The sequence below is a fragment of the Arvicola amphibius genome, chromosome 4 (assembly GCF_903992535.2).
Source record: "Arvicola amphibius chromosome 4, mArvAmp1.2, whole genome shotgun sequence".
Classification (NCBI taxonomy): Eukaryota; Metazoa; Chordata; class Mammalia; order Rodentia; family Cricetidae; genus Arvicola; species Arvicola amphibius.
In genome coordinates, this window is record NC_052050.1 from 48930708 (window position 1) to 48955955 (window position 25248).

The 25248-nt window shown below is 45.1% G+C and overlaps 1 pseudogene; it reads right to left on the reverse strand.

Annotated features, from left to right (window-relative positions):
- Positions 1-23692: 23692 nt before the first annotated feature.
- LOC119813459 lies at positions 23693-24087 on the reverse strand (annotated as a pseudogene).
- Positions 24088-25248: the final 1161 nt, after the last annotated feature.

Sequence of the window (25248 nt, forward strand, 5' to 3'; positions counted from 1 at the left end):
CACTGTTTACAAACTTGCCCAGGACCTCTGCCTAGGGGTGGCATCCTGTCAGTGAGCTGGGCCCACCCACATCAATCATCAATTAAGAAAATGCAGCATAGGCTTGCCCACAGGCCAAGCTAGTGGGGGTATTTTCTCAAGTGAAGTTCCTCCTTCCCAGACGGATGTAGCTTGTGCTTACGTCAAGCTGACAGAACTAGACTGCACAGCCCCCGCCCTCCGCCACTAATTTCACCATGCTTTTGCCTTCAGGATGAACTTTGAAACCGTGAATCCAAAGTCATTTCATCATCTCTGTCAGGCATCGTGGTCCCAGCCACATGGAAGCAGTGGCACGGAGGACTAGCCTGGTCTACCTTGTGTCATCTATGAGGGGTTATGAGCTCATCTGAGTTTATGACCACAGACATACCCGGCAAGAAAAGAAGAATCACATGCAATTACCCTGTGGCTGTTGCCACAGGTCTTAGAGTTAGGTCTCTCAGCTCTCAAGGGGACTAGAGTTCCCCAGGCAGATCTGGAGTCTACCTGATGGACCAAAGTTTCAATCCTCTCTTGATATTTGAATATCACATAGAGTGAATCAGATCCTAGCAAAATCCAGGGGGATATCCCTTCCAGGTACAGACCAGTTGATGCCTCACTGCCTCAGAGCCCTCACTGGCAGAGTAAACATCTTCCTTTGATGGCCAAAAGTCTGCCCTCTCTGACTGTTCTATACTTTCCTCCTTTAGAGCAGCCTGGGTTTTTGTTTGTTTTTCTTTTCTTCCTTTCGCCCATCTCTAGCACGCCCGAAGTAGGACGAAAGCAACCCCAAAACCGAACTGCGCCTACTGTACCTGTTCTTGCGTAGAAAAGAAGGGCCTCCTACTCCTTTCCTCCCTCCCTCCCTCCTTTCCTCCCTCCCTCCCATCCTCTCATCCTCCCTTCCTCTTCCACATCTCCCTTCTTCCTCCCCACGCCCACTCCCTTTCCCCCTCCTCCTCCATCAGCTAAGTCTCACTATGTATCTATAATCAGCCTGGAATTCACTATGTAACCCAGGCTGGCCTTGAACTCACAGAGGTCCACCTGTGTCTGTCTCTGGCATGCTGGGATTAAAGGTGTAAGGTGTACCCCTACCATGCTCAGCTTGCTTTTTTATTTTTTTTAAGTGGGGTATTTAAATAGGTTAGTCTTTAACTCCTGTGTTCAAGCTATTCTCCCATATTTCCCTTCTGAATGCTGGGCCCCCAGGAGAGGACCACTGTGTCTAGATGTTCTTTATATACATAAACAGCATTCTGGTAAATAAAGAATTGCTAGGGCACAGCGACTTCCACTTATCTCTGTCTTTTCTGTAGCTAAATTTGCAGAACAATAGTGAATCACTGAAGCGGGGGCTGTGTGGTCCACACAGCACAGCCTGGAAATGTCTGGTCATTTACAGGAAACTTCTGGCCTGAGGGTCCTCCCTTGCCAAAAGTAGCCATCTTGCCTGGCAGCTGTGCTGCCCCCACACAGCAGGGCTACAGCTGGGATCTAAGATACCCTGTTTTATATCTTGGTGGGGCTGACTCTGGCTGTCATCCACACTGCAGAGCTCAGTTCCTCCAGGGCCCGGATGGGGCTGAACCCACTGCTACTCTTCTGCTCAACCTTTGCTCTGCTGTCCCTGCCTCCTGACCATCTGAGCATCCGTGGCAAAACACAGACACCAGAGCTTCTCCTGGGCTATGTTTATAAGGATCTTGCCTTTTTTTGGGTAGTTCTGGAGGGTCAAACTTAGGGTGTCCCACATGCTAGCTAAGTACTCTATTGTAAGCCACACCCCTTATGCTAAGTATTCGATCTTCTAGCCAAAACCCTTTTTGTTATCTAAGTGTTCAATCATCAAGTCACATCCTCACCCCACTAGAACCTTTCCCACAATCTCTTGAGTGGAAGCCCAATTTTTAAACAGAGAGAACCGTGTGTGTATGTGTGTGTGTGTGTGTGTGTGTGTGTGTGTGTGGTTTGGAAGTTTTGTCTACCCTTTCCCTTTGTCAGCCCCTTCTCAATGCCCCCAGATTCCAAGGATTCTGTAGAACATTGACAAATCAATGCCTGGCTAGGTGCATAGTGGAATTGTTATAACTCTGGGAACTGTTAAAACCTTCAGAGTCTCAGCTCTGGAAAATCAGGAGCACATAAGGAGCATGTATGTTTTCAGCAACTGCATGTGAGAATTTCTGCATGAGATTCCGGAAAGCCTGAGATTCTACAGCCGTGTGTGAGGGTGTTAGTCTGCCACACACGCTCATGGTGGGTTACATGTGTGCCTAGTGCCTCATGTCTCCCTGAGGTGGACAGGCACAGGGCAAGATGAACTGAGGTAGAGGAGACACTTCAGCAACCAGAGCTGGGAAACGAAAGCCCTGATGGTATGATTTGGGGACTGCCCCTCATTCTGACAGTTCAGGGAACTTGGGGTGGGGTGGGATGGGTTGCTCTGAGAGTTTTGGGAAGAAGGTATCTCAAAGGTGCCAAACCTGCTGGGGTAGGGGAGGGACTCCTGGCCCTGACCCTCTCTTCCGGAGGCAGCCGAGCCCCCTCCTCTCTACTAACCTCAGAGTTATATGGGTCTAGAAGACAACCAGGGAGACAGTTTGTTGTTAAAATGACCAAGTTCACTTTGGGCACAGTGAAGGGGGGGGGGGAAGCTATTTTCTAGTGTCTAAATCTCATTAAAAAAGCAATTTTGCAATCAATTACAATGCAATTTAGCCACTAACTGTTTAATTATATATTTTAAAAAAGCAGAAACAGAAGATGCAGCCAGAGTGAGTTCGTTCTTCCTGCTCCCATACTAAGAGCCAGGCTGAGAGGAACTGTCTTTGGATGAGGTTTGGGCAGCAGGATGAGTGGTCGGCCTTCCAATGGGTACATTATACTAGCCCGAGGAGGTAGCTGCACTCAAAGAACACTGCAGCTGGAGACCTTCGTTTTTCTCTACAAGAGCTTGGACCTTTCTTATTCTGTCATGCACTATAAAAATTGTATAATTCTGTGTGGCTTTTATTAAAGGAACATTATTTCTATAAATTATTTTTTAATGCTGTGGAAAAATTTGCCTTCTGGAACCATCTTTGTAAAAGTAATCTGCAGATGAAATAGAGACTCAGCCTACAGGGTGCTGGAGATATCAAAGTCTGGAAGAGAGAAGTGGATAAAAAGTTTGGCATGGTGGTGCACATGTTTAATGCTAGCACTCCAGAGACAGAGGCAGAAGATCTCTGGGAATTTGTGGCCAGCCTGGTCTACAAAGTGAGTTCCAGGGCAGATCGCTCTACGCAGTGAAACCCTGTCAAAAACAAAGCAAAACAAAACAAAAAAGCAAAATGGATATGCTGGGGATGTCTAGACACCCTCGGGGGAAAGGGGACATCGGGCTAAGTGGGACTGGGTAGAATCTGGAGTTGCTTGCGTGGAGGTGGGTAGTGGTGCAGTAATCTGCTCCTGCCTGGTCTTTAGTCCTTCCATCTCAACATCTCATCTCAAGAGGAAGATAATGCTGACCACACTTGTGAATCCCTTTGGGTCACCTCGCAGGCTTTTTTTTTTTTTTTTTTTTTTGGTTTTTCGAGACAGGGTTTCCCTGTAGTTTCTAGAGCCTGTCCTGGAACTAGCTCTTGTAGACCAGGCTGGCCTCGAACTCAGAGATCCGCCTGCCTCTGCCTCCTGAGTGCTGGGATTAAAGGCGTGCGCCACTACCTCCTGGCTACCTCGCAGGCTTTTTTCCTCTACTCTGTGGTTTATGTTCAACTGTATTCTGGTATTCCTGAGAATCATACAATCTGGATATTCCTCCAGTTATAGATAGTAACCCCTTGTCTCTGTGTGTGTTCATGTATGCATGTGTGTACATGTACACATGTAGGTCAAAGGACAACGTCCAGTGTCATTACCCAGGAACTATTCACTTTTTTAAAAACAGGTCTCTCATTGGTCTAGAGCTCACCAAGAGGCGGGGCTGGCTGGCCTGAAAGTCCAAGAGATCTGCCTGCTAGTCATCCCACTTGTGCTGGGATTACAGGAGCATGCCACTATGCCTGGCTTCTTAAATATGGGTCTTGGGTTAAACTCAGGGTCCAACTGCTTTACCAACTGAGCCATGTGGGGCTCCCCTTCTCACTTGGGTGGGATATTCCATTCAGAGGGCCCCAACCCCTGCTTCATTGGACATACTCAAGGGAAGACTTTTGTGTTCCTTCCGTCCATCTTGACCAAAGAGAACGGAAATCTATTGAGGGTGCCTTTTCTCTTTTTGGCAGTGACAGAATGAATACACGTTCTTTGTGAGAGACACATGACCAGTTATCAGCCATCTGCTTTTAAAATTGCATTCCTGTTGCACGGGGGCTAGAAGATGCAGTGATGTCATTCAGGGAAACATTGCATTTTAGCTGTAGCCCAGCTATCACTGCAAGTCCACAGAGCCTTGGCCAGGGCCTGTGTTCACAGAAGTCTTTCAACCAAAGAAGACCAATATCAGAACCCAAGAAGCCTAATGTCAGGAATCACTGTTCCCTATTCTTGGGTCAAGAGTTACACTGGCCCCAGCATGGGCTGTGATTCTGGTTGCAGGTTGTGATTCTGCTAATGATACTTCTCAGACATGGACCGAGTTCCAGGCTCGGGCCAAACGCCAGACTTGGATGGAGCTTTGCATCATCTGAGCCATGAGCTAGCGGCAGCCACCTCTGTCTACACGTGCTCCCATGCACCTTCCATCATCATGTCCCCAAAGTGAAACGGCTCCCCCACCCCAAGATGTGTCTTGCATCCTGGTTCTGGGTCCATAAACCTTGGAGCCTCTGCAGGTGGGGAGAAGATGCTGGAGGGTCCCCGCATTCTAAGTGCTGTTCTGGAAAATGCGTGAAGGAGGTCCGTGGAGAAGGAGGAGGCGCTGGCTTCGGGAGCTGCTAAGAGTGACAGTGGCGAAAGCTGAAGAGGTAACTGCTGGCTACACCGTGCCTGCAGTGCGCCAGCCTGGGAGGAAGTGCTTGGTCCACGTTATCTCCCAGAAGCCTCACAGTGTTGGAAGTCAGGATTCTTATGTTTTCCACTTCACAGAGGGTCCACTGACCAGACAAGCATCTTACTGGCCCAGACACGTCAAATCTGGGCCTTTGTGACTTCATGCAAGGCGCTTCAAGCCTCAAGCTGCCAATGGGAATGACCTCAGTGGGTGGTGACACAATCCGATTAGCACTTTGGGAAGATGATTTGGGTGAGGGGCGTCTGAGTTTGGTAGAGATTGGAGCCTGGAGGCAGGTGAGGAGGGAGGCCGCTTCAGCTTCATCTGTGAATTCTGGTGAGGGGAGGCCAGACAGCCAGCGGCACGGTCTGAACTCATTTGAGGACAGGGCTGTGTGAAGTGCAGTTGAGACAGAGGCGACCTGCAGTTGGCCCTTGTCCCCAGCTTCCTCCCTTAAGTTGGAGTGCACCTGCTGGGCCGGCCCTGACCACTCTGATCACTTGCCGCTCTTGCTAATTCCTGATCTGCTTGGCTCTGAGCGGTGCAACAGACGGAACACCTAATTATGTATTGATTTCCTTCCAGAGATGCACAGCTGTGGGTGAATGCGGAGTCGTCACGGCCCCACACAAACACAATCTGAGGAATAAGAGGGTTTGGCTGAGGTGGGGAAAGTCGGAGGAGTCGGTGAGGTTAGGGAGGCCCTGACAGCAAGGACTGAGTTACCCGCTAGAGGAGAAGCTCACTGTAGCCTCCCAGTGGTTCAGGAGCAGTCAGAAGCTGGCCTGGGGAGGGTAGCAGCTGGGACACAGAGGCCTGCTCTCAGCTGCCACCATGGCCAGGTGAGAACAGAGAATTCCACCTGCCCATCTGCCTCTCCTTCCTCCCCCAGCTCTGCTTTCTCAGATTTCTCCCAGGTGATTAAACTTGGTGGTATTTTGCCAGATGGCATGTTCTCCCACTTCCCTAGGCCTCCAGGGACTGTCTGGAACACGGGCCAAGCTCCCTTACCTCAAAATTATATTAAGGAGTTTAATTAACAGAAATGACTCCACAACCCATAGATCACACCGGGAGTGCGCCTGCCACATGCAGACACCAGCAGGGCCTTGGCTGTCTCCCCGTGACTGTGGGGACCTGGGAACATCATTCACAGCCATCAGATCAAGCTGCGACGGTTTCTTGTTGCTCAAATAAAGTTTGGGGAGAAAGCTTCCAAAGCTAAATCTCAAGGTAATTCCCAGGCTAGACTTTCTTAGCAGAAATAACCAAATTTCTTCTCCCTTCTATCTAGGGCAGGTTTCCCAGGAGAGGGTCTAACATCTGCCCACCTGTCACTTTGATGGCCTCACGGTGGAGCCTATGAGCCACCTCCATAACATAACTTGCCCTGTCTGTAAGGGGCTACTCTGGCGAGTCCCTCTTAACTATGAGAGGTCTGGGGAACACTAACACTTCTTTATGGATCTTCTGGGGGCTACAGCTGCTTCTTTCCTTGTTTTTCCTGACTACCTCCTTGGAGACACTTCTTTTTCTTCCCGGAACCTCATGGCTGATTCTACTGGGTGATGCATTGTCTATGCATCCCCTTTCCATAGAATGGGTCTGTGGTGTACAGCTTTCGTGTAACCGTCGCGGACTGTTGTTCTCAGCTGTCACTAGCGCCCCCTAGGGGCCACCTCAAACTTTGGTGTGCAGTTAAGACAGAGAGTGCCTAGTTCTGTGATGGCCTCAGTAAGTTTTCCTTTTTGTCTTGCTGGACTGCAAACATCCAGCTAGACATCCTTGCGGGTGCAGAACTTGTTTGCAGTTGTCTGAATCTGGAAGCCAAGCTTTGGTCTAGTTTTCAGTCTCTGTTGATTAGTGGAGGCCACAGCTATGTAAATCAAGGGAATTTTAGGTTTGACTCTGTTCTGAACGTTTCCAAGAGTTGATCCCCATTTTGAAATCATCGCTGAAGGCAAGGATGCTCATAATGTCTGAGTCATCAGTGTAACCCTCCCGTGTCACCCCACACGTGCTACTCTGCATATAAACACAGAAGGCTGATTACATCACGATGTCTCCCAGTGCAATGAAGCCCAGGCATTTACATACCGAAATGCATATTGCTTTATATTATAGAGCGCTTCTCTTTCCTGAATATCTTATATGGGGCGTAATGAATTACTTCCGTTTTTTTTTTTTTTTTTTTTTTTTTTTTTGGTTTTTCGAGACAGGGTTTCCCTGTAGTTTCTAGAGCCTGTCCTGGAACTAGCTCTTGTAGACCAGGCTGGCCTTGAACTCAGAGATCCGCCTGCCTCTGCCTCCCGAGTGCTGGGATTAAAGGCGTGCGCCACCAACGCCCGGCATACTTCCATTTTTTGGCTTTAAACTTTTTCCTGTAGGTCGACTCTATTTTCTGCACTTTCATCTTGAGGGTGGTGTAAAGTGTCACAGTGGAGTGTGCAATGGCTCTGAAACGCCACCACCTTCCAGGTGTGATTCCCTCCAAACTTGTAGGCAGGCCAATCTTTTTAGTCTAGTGAGACTTTCAGCTCATTAAATGGGATTCCCTTACTTTGGGAAAGGCATTGTGTTTTGTTCAGTGGATCAACACAAAAATTAACCTACTGGTTACTTTCCTTTCACTCCAACAGAAACACCGACAGAAAGAGCTCAAGGTAAGAAAGGGCTGTTTAGGGGAATGGTTTTAGGGGATTTTAGTTTGTCTTGGTGGAGAAGGCAGGGTGGGGTACTCACTCCATCTGAGGCAGAGGGAGTAGGAGGCAGAGGCTTGGTTCATGGGGTGACAGTCATGAAGCAGAGTACTTTGGGGGTACTTGCAGATGACCAGAACCAGGCTCATGTCTCATCTTCGAAGGCCTGCCCATTAGGGGCCTGCTTCTATCTCCTAAAGCCTACACAGTCTTCAATATTGTACCACAAGCCGGGGACTGAGTGTTCAAAATGAGCCCATGGGGGAACATTCCAGTTTCAAATCGTAACAGGCATTGACAAGTTTATAGTAAAGAAATACCAAACTCTAACATAAATATAAACCTGTCCCAGAAGGTTCTGATTTTTTCTATGATGGATACTGTCCTTATTTTTTATTTTTTTTTTAATGAAAGAATATCAGTTATAAAATAAAATTCTTTGGATTTATTTCCAGCTTAAAAATATTTTTATTTTGAGTTATGTGTATGTGGGGAGGTCTGTGCACATAAGTGCAGGTGCCCGTGAAGGCCAGAGGCAAGACATTCATACATATAGAGAAATGAAAATAAATAAATCTAAAAATAAAAAACCCAAATGAACCCAATCACCATGCTAAATACACAGAAAGAAGAGGGAAATGTGAGAACCAAATAGAAAGTCCAGAATCTAAAACAAAATGAGAAGTTGAAAAAAAATGTTTGCCAATGGGCTTAATTGCAAATAGGAGACGGCAGTGAGATTGAACAGATGCGTGAAATTGAAGATAGACCAAAGAAATTAGCCAATTTGTGAAGAAGAAAAAAATGGTTGGGATAAAGCCGAACATGGCCTCAGTGGCACAAAGTGGACTGTCGGATGATGATGAACTCGAAGACCAGAAGGGAGAACCAGGCAGAGAAATGTAAAGGAAGAACAGAGTCCCAGATATTCTCCAGTTCTGTGAAAACACAAATCTATAGCTCTAAGAAACCCAGGAAGCCCCACAGTTAGATAAATGCAAAGAAGATGATATCTGGGCATATCAACATCAAATCACCAAAACAAAACAAGCAACAAACAAATAAACCAAACCAACCAACCAAACAAACAAACAAACAGCTAAGAGAGGGAGACACTGACAGCAGAGACGAGTGAGCTTTACATCCAGGGCGATACTGATGTGAGTGTTAATGGATTTCTCACCCAAACAGAGATCCCCAGACGACAGAGTGATGTTGCTGGCATGATGAAATACAAAACAAACAGCCCAAGCAGCCAATGCCAAATACCACATCCAGTAAAAAAAAAAAAATCCATCTCATATCAAAATGAAGGCGTCATCAGGCCGTTTCAGACAAGCAAAAGCCCAGCAGACACACTCAACACAAAATGCTGAGGGAAATTCTTCAAGATAAGCGGAGACAACATCAGACAGCAACTCTGATAGGAGAGAAAGAGTGGGGGCACCAGCAACGGTGAGACGAGACAAAACAGGAAAAAAAATCAGTGTTATCTTTCTGTTTGAATACGTCCTGGAAAGAGGAATGACTATATCAAGAAAAATATATACTATTGCATTAAGGGTTACAAAGCAAGGCAAAGGAGAATGTGCGGCCTGAGCAGAATGGAGGTGCAGTAGGCTAGTAGAATCACACCCTGAAAGATTCTTGTGTTAAGAGGAAAAACTCTTGGGGTCCCCAACATCACTGATGTCCAGGTATCTGGTATATTGAAATGATGGAATCTCGGATAGGACCAGCAGCCCCAATAAACATAGGAGATCAGCAAGGGGCAGAGACCCAGAGTGTGGGTGGGGTCTCCCAGAGTTCAGAACAGGAACTACGTGATTGCAGAGAGAAGCTGACCTTCATGGCCAGAGCTGGAGGTGAGCTTTGAATTGGCCCTCGCTTCCCCCTTACATCTTATACATGAAGAAATGGAGGTTCAGAGGGGTTAACTATTTCTCTGCTGAAGTCAGCTAGCTTGACTATATCCAAGAGTAGAACCCAGCTCTCCAGGTCCTGAGCCTGTGTCTTCTACCCCATAGCTACTTCCCTAAACTTCTCTCCAGAGGCCTTGTGAAGATGGGTGGGGGTGGGGATTGGGAGCTGGATCTCCAGGAGTGTGGAGATCATCTGGCTCAAAAATGAGATTACAGTGCCGTTCATCTCCCATTTTCCCGGGTAGCACGGGTGTTCTTTCTACTTTTGAGTGTAGGGAGGCCTCTCCCAGGCACCCCGATACAGCTGAATACCCAGCCTCTATCTTGTTTCCATCAGCATAATCTGTTTGGAACAGGAGACTGGGCTTTCCCCTGGCCCCTTATCGCTAATAGGATCGATCAGTGGTTTCTGCAGGGTGTGGGGAGCTGCAGTGAGCATGCTCAGCCAGGGTGGGAAGTGACTGTTGCTGAGGTTGCAGCTCAGCTAAACTACACACTAAGCTTTTGTATTCAGGGGAGTTCTGCAGGACCACTCTGCTCCTGGATAGCCTTTCGACCAGGCTGCAGCTCTAGCTTAAAGCCCTTTTTACCAGAGGATGGTTCAGTTAATGCCATGTAGAGTATCCACTGAGTTGTCACCATCTTACTTCTGGAAGCTTCTCTCATCATATATAACATTTATCTCTCATTAGGGTTTTTTTTCTTTGCTATAACAAATCAAAGGATTTTTTTTTAAAATAAATTTGCTTTTGAAATGATTTGGTCAGGAGAGACCGATTCAAATACACATTATAAACGTCTCCAATTCATGAAGCCAGTGCAATGGCCAACTTTATAACCATTAGACATTTTATTCAATTTTATTTTTCAGCTTTTTTTTTTCATCTTTTGGAGCTAATCCTTCTTCCCTAGGACCTCAGTGTTTTTGCGCTAAGGACTTCCAGCTTGCACCTAATGGAAAAAGTGGTCTCCTATATGAAAGGAAGAAGCCAGAAACCTGTAGCTCCCACATCGGTTCTTATTGTTAGCTGTGCATGCTTGGGTGAAGCCCTGAGCTTTGGTTTTCTTAGTACGATAGGGAGCAAGGGTGCAGTGGACTCTGTGTTCTCCATCTCAAGCTGTTGCTTTCTGGGACAGGCGGGATGGCAGGTAGCTTGATGCAGGTGAGTTCAAGTCTTTGACATATGGTAGTTGGAGACCAGATTGGCCACCTTGGGAGGGGAAGGGTTAGCCAGCTGGAATCCAAGCCAGGAGCTGGGACTTCTGTTGCTGGGCAACAGCAGCCTTTGCCTTGCTATGACTCAGATGGGAGTAGGCTCTAGCCATAAATGACTTCCTGCCTCTGCTGCTTACGCCTCCATCTTCCTGCTTCCTGGAGTGCAGCATTAGTTACCACTTGGGACTTTTCTCAGTTTCTCCTGCTCAGAGGCTGCCTCCAGCCTTTGGACTGCTCCAAAGGCATATCTACCCTACTCCCAGGTGCATGGGATGGAACTAAATGGGGGTCTACATAGGGTAGGAAAATAGATACGTCGCCCTACAAAAGCCTGAACTCCCTGTAAGCCTTTCCAGAGTTCTTAGGGTGTGTAGGATACAGTCCCTGCTTCTTAGCCCCTCATGGCAGACTTCAGAGATTGTCACCTTTGCCACCAGTTTTCTAGACTGGTTGCCCCGCCTATACTTTCTGCCTGGCTACTGGCCATTTCAGCATTTTATTAAACCAATTTTGAGTGACAAATCTTTACAGGATGCAAGAGCTTTATTCCACAGCACTCTGCACTAAGTGTGATGTTACTTTGGAGAAGAGGTTTTGCTTTTGTTTCCACAGAAAATGAGAGGCTGTGGATTCATTCTGGGTTAAGAAAAATAAGGTTTGATCAAGGAAGACCCTCTGAAAAATCTCCAATGGGAATGGATGGCCCAGTTGATCCAATGTTTCAGAGCACCTCAGTTGCAGTTTCCTCTGAGTTCTACATCTAGAACAGCCTCAAGACTGCTGACTGAGATGACCCAGCCTCACAGAATGCTCCAGTCAGGATTGAACCATAATCTTAAATTCTCTTTAGGTCCCCATAAAATTATCAGTACCCCCAGTCAGCAGGAAGTAGCCTAGAAAACTATACCCACATTACCAAAAAATGAATTATAAATGTTTGTCTTTGTTGAGAGTGTTGGTTACAAGTTGTTACTGATAACGGTCAGAAAAAAAGCTAAACAAAGGAGATTAGATTCAGAGTTCTTATTTTGAAAAGAAAAAAAAAAAGGGAAAGTGCTGAGGGATAATGCTCTTGTACCCTGTGAAGATTTGTCACTGGTATTGGTTAATAAAATGCTGATTGGCCAGTAGCTAGGCAGGAAGTGTAGGTGGGGTGGCCAGACTAGGAGAATTCTGGGAAGAGGAAAGCTCAGTCTGCAGTCATCACCTAGACACAGAGGAAACAAGATGAAAATGCTTCACTAAGAAGAAGTACCAAGACACATGGCTAAGCATAGGTAAGAATTATGGGTTAATTTAAGTTATAAGAGCTAGTTAATAATAAGCCTGAACTAATAGGACAAACAGTTTATAATTAGTATAAGCCTCTGTGTGCTTCTTTGGGACTGGATGGCTGCGGGACCAGGCAGGACAGAAACTTCCATCTACAGCTGACCCTACTGGTAGAGGTGTGGTGAGCTAACTCCTGAGGGGATGACAGTGGGTTAACTGACCACCCCTCCCCTATCTGCCATGTGGTGGTGAGGGCAAGGGAATGATGCCCATCCCCCCTTGCCCTGCCACCTGTGGTGGGTAAGGGAGCTGACCCTCCCGATTACCAGCTGCAGCACTTGGGGGAGTATACCCTGAACCTCACCTGAGCAACATAGTAGAGCTGACCCTGAGGGCATGAAAGCAAAAGAACTGGCCCCATACCTTGCCCATTGCTGTAAGGGGTAAACTAGCCAGGGCAATGCTGGAGATCTCACCCTGGTGGTGAGGATGGGGGAGAGCTGGCATGCTAACAACTGTCCAGGCCCAGAACCAGGGTTATAAGTTGGCCTACCCCAATGTTCACTCTGTCTATGATCTACTGGAGCATATGAAGGGGCCAGTCCTGCAGATCCGAAGCTGCAGGATCTCCATGACACAGGGCAACAATATCTAAGAGGAGTCCTAGTGAGGCCCCAGCATCGATAGTGTAGCAGAAACCAGAGACCTTGAACCAAATCAATGACTGTTTGCAATGAACACTTGGATAAAAGGGTTTATTGCATGACTCACTGAGCACACTGGGGACATGAATGGGATCAAGATGCATGATGTGAAAGACACAAAGAATAAATTAAAAAGAAAGTTAAAACAAAGTACCTAGCATCAGACATTTTATTAAAACAATGTGGGATGAACTAGTATACCTAACTTACCTGCCTGGGAAGGGGTCTCCAGTGACCCTGTGGGTGGCAGACAGTTGCCTAAGGCCACAGTGCTGTTCTTCACTATAACAGCTGTTCTTCTCATTGTTGCAATAAAATAATGAAGCGGCTTAAAATGCAAAAGCAACTTAAAGGAAAACACACTTAATTTGACTTACAAGTTGAGGAGCGACTTCCATCACAGTGGCAGTGGTGAGTGGTAGTTAGTCATGTTGTGCCCGCAGACAGGAAGCTGAGAGATGAATGCTGCTGTTCTCCCTTCCTTTCTCCTTTATTTTTTTATTCAGGACTCCAGCTCTTGGGATGGCACTACCTGTATTCAGGGTGGGTCTTCCCTCATCAGATATACTTCTCTGAAAACAGTCATGCACACACAGAAATGTCTCCAGAGTGATTCCAAAATCCAGGAAAATTGACAATAAAGACAAATCAATTTACCAAAATGATTTCCCTCTTCTTCCTGAATGGCTGCTCAGCTGGGCCTTATGTCCTAGACTCTCTTCTAGTTGGGTAGCCTTCGAGATGCCCCGTAAGAAGAGAGCAGACACTATACATATGCCTTATGGACTAAGATCCACATCCTTTAACAACCACTCCCCATGATATTGGAGGGATAACTTATATACTGTGCGGTTGATATATAGCCTCACTACCAGCTCCTGTAGACCACCACAGCCACCTCAGAGTGTTTGAATCACCCTAAAGTGCCTTCTCATGATTTTGCAATGAATCTCTCACACCCCAATTAGTGCTGGGCAGAAACCAATGAGTTTTAGGATGCTATCTACATGGATTCATGTGACATGCAGTATTTGGCTGGGTGTTTTTGCTATACATTATTTGAAAACTTATCCATACTGTTTGGATCTGTAGGTTCCCCTATTTCCATTGAGTAGTCTTCCATTGTATGAATATGCTACAATCTGTGAAAGATGTATGGCTTGCTTGAGATTTTGACTGCAGTGGCTAAAGCTAGGCATACCTGAGTCCAGTCTCCATGGGAATCTGTACTTCTGTTCCCTAGTAATGAAATTGCTGAGTCACACAGTGCATATTTAACTGCAAGAAAGTGCTAAGCTATTTCCTGCAGCGATTGTTCCAGTCCAGCCAGCAACCTGTGAGAGTTACAGCATTCCACACCATCACTAGTGCTTGGTAACTCCAGTCCCTTTAGTTTTAGCCCTATTGGTGTGTGTATCATGGTATTCATTGTGGTTTAATTTGCATTTTTTCTTGATCACCAATTCTTCAAGCATCTTCAATGTGTTTCTTGGCCATTTGCGTATACACTTTTGTAAATACTCTAAAAACTTGCCCATTTCAATTATTTTGGTCTTCTTATTATTGAGGGTTTTTTTTTTTTTTTAAAGACAGGGTTTCTCTGTAGCTTTGGAGCCTGTCCTGGAACCAGCTCTTGTAGACCAGGCTGGCCTTGAACTCAGAAATCCGCAAGCCTCTGCCTTCTGCGTGTATTATTGAGTTTTTAATATATGTTGGATGCAAAGCTTCTGCCAGATATATGCCTGACCGAAAGGCTTTCTTTGGGGCTTGCCCCCTCATTCTGTTAGTAGAGTCCACTGAAATGGAGCCGTGCTTCTTTCTGTGCAGTCCAGTTTATGGACCACTGACATTTTCTTTGATGATTTGGTGTTGGGATGTCCTGTCTTAGACAGCTTTTCTTCAGTAGATGTATACTATTCTGCCTCCTTGTTCCATCCTCTCTGACTTTCAGAAACAGGTAGCACTAACTAACACATTGGGAGCAGATAAACCATAAGATGAAAGGTGTCTGGCACCTGGGACCTAGTTACTGCATGAGGGAATGTGAACCGAAGAAGCCTGAGGTGGGAATGAATGCCAATTATAGTTGAGCCATTAGCTTTTGAATATCTATTTGTACTTTGTTTTCATCACAGGGTTTCTCTGGGTAGCTCTGGCTGTTCTGGAGCTAGCTCTGTAGATCAGGCTGGCTTCAAACTCAGAGATCTGCCTGCATCTGCCTCCCAAGTGCTGGAATTAAAGGCATGAGCCATCAATCACATCTGGCCTTGCAGACCTGTTTGTTATGGCAGCCTAGCCGACTCTAGAACTTACTAATTCTACAGTGTTCAGATTCTGTGTTTTACCCCGTGGTCTCCAGTGAGTTCTGGCACAGATTGGAAGACCACTGCCCTTCGCCACTCTTCCATGTCTCCGTTTCCTTTTCTGAACAAGCCAGACAGGACAGCGAACTCTAAGGAAGGTCTTCACATGTTGTAACTGAAAAGTCATGGACTGACATCTAAACAGCACCAGGCAGGGCCTGGGAGCACTTGGTGCAGTTTCTGCTCCCTTTTCATTCAAAGAGGAGATACTGTCAGGCCACCATGATTTTCTTCTTTGGTACTGTCCATTCCCTTACCATCACCAATCCTGCCTGTTGCTTTATGTGGTTCCCCATTGTTTCATCTCTCAGGGATTGCCTTCTAACTCTGTCTTCCTATGGTACTATCATGTTTCTAAACAAGGCTGAGTTTTAGCACATCAACTTCCCACTGGGTACTTTGTTACTGTAGTGCAGATCTGTCACATGTCAATACCTAATCTCTTTCATAATTTATTGTGGCTAGTTTTTATTTGTTTTACTTGTTGAGTAGAAACAAAAAAGGGACCCCCCCCAATAATAAAAAATCTTAGGTATAAAATATATCTCTGCATTAGCTACTTTTCTGGTGACGTGATTAAAGATCATGACCCCAAGCATGTTAAGGAAGAAAGACCTTGTTTTGGCTCGTGGTTGCCGAGGTCTGGAGTCCGTAACATCAGGGAAGGCAACATATGCCAACCGATCCCATTTCCATACAGAAAGTGTGTGTGGGGGTGAACAAATCAGAAAAGAGAGGCCAAGAACCCACAAATCCCACCCCAGAACCCCATCCCAGAGACATGCTTCCTCCAGCGAAGCTCTGCCTCCTGAAGGTTCCACCCTCACCCCCAAAAGTGCAACCCGCTGGGAACAAAGTCTGTGGGGGAAGCGTTTCTATTGAAGCCGCCATGCTCGCCAGTCAGGGCCGTGAGAAAGGAGACTGCCAACAGCCTTCAGCACCTTCCTTCAGCCTATCACTTCCATCTGCTCTCGTAGATCATTTCTGTCCTGAATTTTGTGCTTATCATTCTTCAAGAGCTTCTCTTTACAATTCAGGTTCACCTTTGAAGTCTGTCTTGTGATTTATGCTTTCATCAACATCATGTGAGTGTACTGAGAAGTAATGTAGATACAAAACTTACCTATTCAGAGGCAGAGTTCAGTGGCGGCAACTTTATTTAGTTGTGCAACTGTCTAGTTTTAGGCTATTCCCATCAATTTCTCCTTGTGCCCTTTCTCTGTCATTTAAAAGCACATTTGAAGGTTTGTGTAATGTCATACACCCATAATCTTAGTAATCTCAGCATTTGAGAGAGTGAAGGCAAGGGGATCACAAGTTTAAACCCAATCTGTGCTGGACTGTGAAATATTGTCTCAAAAACCCAAGGGCTGGTATGTAGCTCAGTGTAGCTCGAGAGTTCTTACTTAGCAAGCACAAGGCCCTAGATTTAAACTCTAGTGCTTCAGAAAGAGATGTATTGTTGTCGGTATGAATATTGGTATTGAGAATTTTTCATTCTGGGAGGCCACACATATTATCTTCTGTGTAGAATATCTTTGTATGAATGTGTGTATATGTGTCTGTATGTGCGTGTATGCACGTGTGTGCTCACCTGTGCAGTTGCATATGGAGGCCAGAGGCTGATACCCAGATGTCTTCCTCATTCACTTCTAAACCTTAGTTTTTGAGACAGGGTCTCTCACTGCAGCCAGAGCTTGCTGTTTCCACTAGACTGGTTGTCCGCAGAATCCCTGGGGTCCACCTATCTTTGTTGTGCAGAGCTGGGATTGCAAGCAGCTACCCAGCTTTTCATATGGTGCTGGAGATTCAAACTCAGATACTCATGCTTCCACAGTAAGCATTTTGCCTGCATCTCCCCAGCCTCCGTGAAATGTCATTTTAAGTCTTTTCCCTATTTTCTAAAACATTTAAAAAATAGAATATATTTAAAAATTTATAATGTGTGCTGCATTCCCAACTCTCCCTCCCCATTCTCTTCCTCACTCACCCTTCCTTCTCACTCCTCTGAAACTCATGACCTCTTTTTCTTTAATTATCATATATATATATATATATATGTGTGTGTGTGTGTGTGTGTGTGTGTATGAATATGTAAATGCAACCTACTGAGTCCATTTAGTGTTGCTCATGGGCTCCTAACTAACATGGGGGCTCCTCCCTCTCTCAGCAGCCATCAGTGGCCAGTAGCTCCTTCCACCCATTTGGACATTGTACTATTTTCTTTTGCTGCTGATTAATAGTTCTCGATACAGTCTGGAGATAAGTCTCTTGTTAGATGTTTATGTTGCGGTATTTCCCCCTCATCTTGTGGTATGCTTGTTAATTCTATTAACGGTGTATATTGAGGAGTAGGGATTTAATTTGAACTTATTTGTTATTTGTCTTTGCCAAGTCTCAAAGGCATCCTTTTGTTTTCTTTGGGTACATTTTTCTATAGTATGTTTGTTTTTATGAGCTACCCTCACTTGTTCTTAGCCTAAAGGGTAGACACACTCTATGTCCAATTAATTTTTACATATGGAATGAGGTAGGAGTTAAGAGTTTTCTATGCGATTATAAGTTGTTCTAGGGATGCTGTAAAGAAGGCTTCATTTTCCTTGTTGAATTAGCTTGGCTGAAAATTAAGTGACCTTATACACGAGTCCAGTTTTGTAGTATGTGTTCTGCACTGGCCCCACCTTGTACACTGTCTTGTAGTCTTCCTATGTCTGTACCCAAACTGCTCTTCACTTGATGGCCATGGAATGACTTGAAGCTAGTAGTTCACGTCTTTCAGTATTTTCAGTTTTCCAAATCCCCTATGGGGATTTGGGTTTGCTATTGGCAGGCTAGTTTAACAGGAACTGAAATCTTAGCAGTATCCAGTGTTGTGTGCGAGTGCAGAATGTCTGTCCATACTTAGATCTTCTCCTTCAGCACTGAATTGCAGTTTTCAATACAGCAGATTTGCAAGTTTTAATTTGATTCATTTCTAAGTAATAAAAATTCTATTGCCCATGATAATTTTAGAAGTTTTTATTCAATATGTTTTTGCTAATAGGTAAGACAAGAATTGATTTTTGGATAATGACATGCAAGACTTATCAATTCAACTCTGGTATATCCTTGGAGATTCTGTAAAAATTTTTGTGTTCATAGCTACATTACTGGTCACTGTTTTTTTTTTTTTTTTCCGAGACAGGGTTTCTCTGCAGCTTTAGAGCCTGTCCTGGAGCTAGCTCTTGTAGACCAGGCTGGTCTTGAACTCACAGAGATCCGCCTGCCTCTGCCTCCTGAGTGCTGGGATTAAAAGCGTGCGCCACCGCCGCCCGGCTACTGTTTTATTTTTTAACTTCTAATATTTATGACTTATTTTTCTTGCCTTGTTTTATGGTCTTATGCACCTAGTATAATGTTTAAAATAATGCCTTTGTTATTACTTTTTTTGTGATTTCTTTGATACTTTTAAATATGATATCTGGAAGATTTCCAGGCCACTTCTTTTTTTTTTAAAATTGGAAATAAAGTTAGTTTCATATAATATACTCAGATCATCATATCTTCCTCATCTCCACCAATCTCCCCCACCTCTCCACCCTTCCAACTCCACACACCTTCTTTCTCTCTCTTTTAAGAATACACACATGGCCGGGCAGTGGTGGCGCACGCCTTTAATCCCAGCCCTTGGGAGGCAGAGACAGGTGGATCTCTGTGAATCTGAGGCCAGCCTGGTCTACAGAGTGAGTTTCAGGACAGGCTGTAAGACGACAAAGCTACAGAGCTACAGAAAAACCCTGTCTCAAAAAACAACAAAAACAAACAAGAATAGGGAAGGAGATGGAAAGTTTTAAATATAAAAAAAAATAAACCATGAAAAAAAAAAAAAGAAACTGGGAAAGCCACAGATTTCAGCTACTCCAGAGGGTATTGTTCCGTCTGTAAAATAGATCCTTCTGCTCCTGGACACTGTGCAGGGCACAGCATCAATTTAAGATGGTTTTGTTTACAAGTAGCAATGTTCTGTCTCAAAATCCCGTTGATAGAGATAGAATTTGTCGATTTCTAAAACTGGTTGAATAAGTAAAGGAGAAAAGCAATTAAAAAAAAAAGAATACAAATAGGGCAATAAAAAGACAAACAATAATAAAGAAAAATTAACAAACCAACAAGCAACAACAAAAAGAAACTTAGAAAGAGCACAATGAATGTGTGTGTTTCTGCACACGTGTGTGCATTTACACACTCAAAACCCATAAAAACTCAATGTTGTTAGTTTTTAAGGAGCTCCGAAGTTTTTGCCTGAGGTAGGATATTATCAGGCACTTAACAGATGTCATCATTACATTAAAAATTCAGAGTAGAAGCATCTGATAAGAGACTTATCTCTAGGATATATCAGGGGCTACCAACCAAAAACAAAAGTGTATTTTTTTATTTACTATGGTTTATTTTTTTATATTTAAAAATTTCCATCTCCTCCCCTCCTCCTCCCCCTTCCCTCCCCTTCCCTCCACTCATACTCCTCTCCCTCCCTCTCCAGGCCAAGGAGCCATCGGGGTTCCCTACTCTATGATAAGATCAAGGTCCTCCCAACTCCCCCCCAGGTCCAGGAAGGTGATCAACCAAGCTGAGAAGGCTCCCACAGAGCCCGTCCATGCAGAAGAATCAAAGCCCAGCGCCTTTGTCCTTGGCTTCTCAGTCAGCCTCCACCGTCGGCCACATTCAGAGAGTCCAGTTTGGTCTCATGTTCCATCAGTCCCATTCCAACTGGAGTTGGTGATCTCCCGAACAAAAGCGTTTTGTCACAGTAACATGACCTTTCCTTATTCAAAGATGAATTTCTCCTTCATTTGATTGATTTTGTGAGTGCCACAGACTGCATTTTTTCACTTGACCTTTTCCCCAAACATTTCTAATGTTCAATTAATCAATCCTATACCCCTGTTGCATCCTCGGACACTTAGTCAAGATTTGTTGATAATATTTCCATAGGATTAAAAAAATCTATCTAGTCTTTATTAGCCGTGGCATTGGGTTATTCTTGCTTCATTAAATGAGTTGAGAAATTGATTTCTCAGCTTGATTTTCTAGGAGTCTGTTTAATATTGGCATTATTCCTTCATAAAGTTTTCGACAAAGTTCATAAAGTCTCATGGGCTTCAAGTTCTTTGTAGGAAAAATTTTGCTAAAAACCAGAAGTGAGCAAATATAGGTCAATCTAGATTAAAAATTTTATTCTTTGTGGGGTAGGAAGGCTGGGAAGAGAGGAGGGAGGAGAAACTGCAGTCAGTATGTAAAGCAAGCGAAAAAATGTTATTTAAATAAGAAATAAAATGAATAAAAATTAAATTTTATGTTTTGTTCATTTGGGTGAGTTATTTTCCAATGAACTTGCACAGTTTGCTTAGTTGTCAACTTCATGACTTAAAGTTGTGTAAATGGAGACTGCGCTTTCACTTCCCGGCAGCCCAGACCTGAATAAACACATAGAAACTATGTTAATTACAACACTGACCAGTGGCTCAGACGTATTCCTAGATAGCTCTTACATCTTGAATTAATCCATTTGTATTCATTTATGTATTGCCTGCCACGAAGCTGTAGCTTATCACTAATGTTCTGACGTCTTTCTTCTTTGGTAGCTACATGATGTTTCTTTGACTCTGCCTATTCTCTCTACATATCTCGGTTCAGATTTCCCACCTGGGTTTACTCTGCTAAGGCATTGGCTAAAACAGCTTTATTCATCAACCCAAAAACAAAACAAAGCAAAACAAAAACCAATACATGTACAGAAGGACATTCCATATCAAAGTTGTTCAGAATATTTTCATTTTTAAAAATAGGCAGAGTCTGGAGTGATAATCCTCCATAATATTGACAGTGTGTTTTCTCTCCTTATGAACAGATCCATAGTCTTGGGGTACCCACTTATTTGTAATCTTTCCAAAGAAGCAAGTTGGACCAATTTTCCCATTTCCGCTTCTCCCTTCCCCCTCCCATCAGTTCCTATTTCCTACCTTCATGCAGACTTACTTGCCTTTTCTTTTTGTTCTTTGTTTGCACCTGTAGGTGGAAGTTTAGACAACCGGTCCAGTGTCTTTTCTTCTTCATCAGTTTAGGCATTTAAAGCTCTAACCTCCTGCTCAGCACTCTAGCTGTGCCTTTTAAATTTTAATGTGTGGCTTCCATTATCCTTTTGTTTGAGGTACCTTCGACTTTCCTTTGTAATTTCTTCATCGATTTTTGGTTTACTTAGAAGTGTTTGTTTAATTTCCCAAATCTTGGTGTGTTCCTTTTAAATTTAATTCCATGCAACTAGAGACTATAACTTGAGTGATTTCTGATCGTTAAAAACTTGCTGAGACCCGCTCTATTGAGAAGCACATGGCCTGCTTGGGGGAGGGTTTCCTGAGCATCTGAAAGGGATGTGAATTTTGCTGTTAGGTGGACTGATCTGTAAATGTCAATGAAATCATCTTAGAAGACAGTGTCCAAATCTTCCAGGACATGTGAAGGGCAGCGGCTCTGTTTTGGAGATTCTGACCAGAGATTTATCTGTAAGGTTTTAGATTTTGGTATAACTTTCACCCGAGTCCCCCATTTGTCACAATCATTTCTACCTAAACCATCAGGTTAACAAAAGGAGCCTGGCCTAAAACTCCTGGACTTGTTTAATTCACTGTGTCCTTACTGGCCTACTGTGTGATGTTCTGATTCTGGGGAATGCAAGAAGACAGGCAAAACTGTCACCAACAAGAAGTCTATCACTGCCCTAAGTTTGAATTGAATACTCTGAGACACAAAGTCTACTTTTTGCCTTAGGGATTTGATGATTTTACCACTAGGCATGTCCGTGATCACTGCACATTCATGGGGCAGCACATACAGATGGGTATGAGCATGCTCACTGAGTCACTCACCTGAGGATTTCACTAACTTGGCGAGTAGTTTAACTGAGTCTTAATCATCTGGAGACTTAATAAATTCAATCTATAACTCGCTTAAGGATTAGATATGTCTAGTGCACCCAGCACTGAGCACAGAAGTTAGCTCATTTGGGATTCTCAGCAGGTAGTTTCTCTTGGGGATGGAGCAGGCCCAGTGAGCTGCTCAGTTGCATGTACGGGGAGTATCTCACCTAGGTGAGCTGGGAGGTGTTTTTTTTTTCACTGCTTAGCTCTAATTTTTGATGCTCTGGTCCCAGAGTACCCAGAAGTTAACTGCAAAGTGGCAAAGGATAGGGTTGTCAGAACCAAACCCTTCACTGGACAGGTGGGGAACCTGCAGTCCAGGAAGTTAAGAATCTGCCAAGGTCACACTCTCAGTGGTCATGCAGGGGTGAGTCACCTGGTCACACTCTCAGTGTTCATGCAGGGGTGAGTCACCTGCATGGCCTTCTGCAATATGTCACGTATTCAAACAGGGAGGATGGAGATGAAGAGACCTCTTTAGGAAGCCCATTAGGAGAGCAGAGCAGGACACTTGGTGGCCCCACATGTCCCTCCTTACATCCCATGACTTGTTTTCTCCAAGGACTGATTTGCTGGGGACTGAGGTCAGAGGCTTTAACAGGAGCACAGGGGATTTGTGGGTTTAATTGCCCTGAGCAATTGGGAAGGCGAGGAGGAGAAGCAAGCAGCAAACCCTTCAGGGGAAACGGTAATTATTTGTGTACAGAAGTCATAGCACTTGTGGAAAAATGTCTGTGTACTCTTGTGAATCAGTGAATGAGCGTGCGGTGTGTGCATTTTAAGAGCAGTTTCTCGGGCCTATCTCTCAATCTGTCGGAAAGTGGTGTCGCTGTATCTGACGGTTTATTTCTTTCTGTTTAAACAAAACATAAATTATCTGGCTCATTAATATCTGGGTGCTTTAATCCATTATTAGAAGAGAAAGGTAAAACCCCTGCACCAAGATGAATGTTTGCTTTTAAGATGATTAATAATGCCAGGCCCCTGGCACATTCCTCACACGCTGCTGGCCTCTGTGAGCGAAGAGCAGAAACAGATTGGGAACATCCCGGGCTGTGGCTCAGTGTTCGCTCAAATGGCCCTTCTTCTTTTCCCCCTTTCCAGGGCCTTCATAACTCCCCAGTGCCTCTGTCATATAGGATGATATTCCAGCACTCAGCAAACCAGCTAATGATGCCCGCTTTCTGGAGCAGCTATGGCATGCCTAGCCCTGAACCATGGCAGAAGTGAGAGAAGGCATTTTTGCTCTTGGGTAATTTTCTTTGTGCCAGAGAGATGAGGCGAGCTCGTGGAGAGGTATCAGTTTTCATTGGTGAGGCCGTAAGTATGAGGCAGTTATGAGGACCTTTGTAGCCAAGAAGAGGAGGGACGAACCCTGGGTGGTCAAGGAATGTTTCTTGGAGGAGAGGAGTCTTGGGGAATGAGAAGACCGTGGAGGGCCCCAAGCATGCAGACTGCTTCCTGAGCACCAACTTTGCGCCAAGTGTTCCGCTAGAAATTTTATAGATATTATCGTTTTTTAAAAGTTATTTTCAGGTTTATTGAAAATGACAGAACAGACTCAAACGGCTTCACGTGGTCTTTTGAAATTCATTCCCACTATAGGCTGAGTGACCCGCAGGTTGGAGAGACTGCCAAAGTCCAGAAGCTTCAGCATCTCCTTGGGATCAGGATCTACCTCAATGATCTCCTGATACAGGGCTGAGACCTCAGGAACATAATTATCCCTCCTTTTTCGCTCTTCCTCCTGCAGTTTGATAGAGATACCCCTGATAGGGCCTCTCTGAATCCTCTTCATCAGACGCGTGACATAGCCGGCTATCTTGTTGCGGAGATGATGGCGATCTTCTCATACATGCGTTTGTTGGTGGGGAAGTCATTGCCCAGGCGCGTGTAGTACTTCTCAATGATGACCCGGGCCGCCTTCTTCACGGTCTTAGTGCGCACGTGGCCCATGTTGACAAGTCCCGGTAAAAGAGCTATTATTGTTATTTTCCGTGTCACAGACCTTCATGGTTAGAAACATCATTGCCTCTTTGTGACTGAGACAAATGAGGCTCAAAGAAGTGATGTCACCTACCTGGTTTCATGGTGAATGAAGAGCAGAGCCAGGATGAGGATTCAGTATTGGGGGTCTCTGAGGGACTGGAAGTCTGAGCCCAGGACAGTCACTGTTCTCATGTGTATATCATGAGGTGAGGTGCTGCACGGGCAGAAGCTGCCCCATCAGGCAATAATTACCCTATAAAGAGGCAGGGATGTGGAGTCTCAAGAGGTTCATATGAGGGTGGGGGTGTAGCCTCAGTGCTGGGTTCCAATCTGGACCTTAGCAGGTGATACTGTGTCCCTCAGGTGTCGTTGGAGCTTTCCCCTTGTTGGTGGGAAAGGGTGTGATCTGGCCTTGTCTCTTTAGCCTCACTCCTGGGCTCAGGCTACCTCATCTCACTGCCAATGACTGCAGCAGCCCCCAGGCTCACAGCCTCCAGTGGCATCTGTCCACAGTGGCTGCCGTTATGTTCCTAGTAATGCACGGTTCTGGCCAAACGCTCTTGTTCTCAGTGTGCTTGAACTACCCGTTTCCACAGGATCCACAAGGATACTGCAATCCTTTTTTTTTTCCCCGTTTCTGCTCCTTCTCAGCTGCTGTTTCTCCTTGGACCATCTTTGACCTTCCTGTGATCTGAGAACACATCTGCTAGGGAGAGAATCCTTCTGCGCAGAGTTCTCAAAGGGTTTCCCTCCCTGTCCAGCTGAAGGTAACTCTCATCTATTTTTCTAGGTGTGCTAGTAGAAGCCATCTCTCTCAGTCTCAGAGAACAGGCACGGAGACAGGGAGAGAGTTCGGTCAGAAAGTAGACAGGGGCTAAGACCAAGCCTTCCTGCATCTCCTCCAGCCATCCAACAAATGTGTCCATAACATCTATTTGGTGACTCTTCTTGGGGCCTGGTACTCAGAACACAAGAAAAGTGAGGCTGACTGGGCCCTGGTTTCCTGGTGTGCACAGGCCAGCAGGCAGAATTTCTCCAACCCACAGCTGCTCTGTGGAGGAAATCAGCTGAGCTGTGTAGGAATCGTGCTGGGAATAGGCATGGCTGAGCCCTGGCTTTGTCTCTACA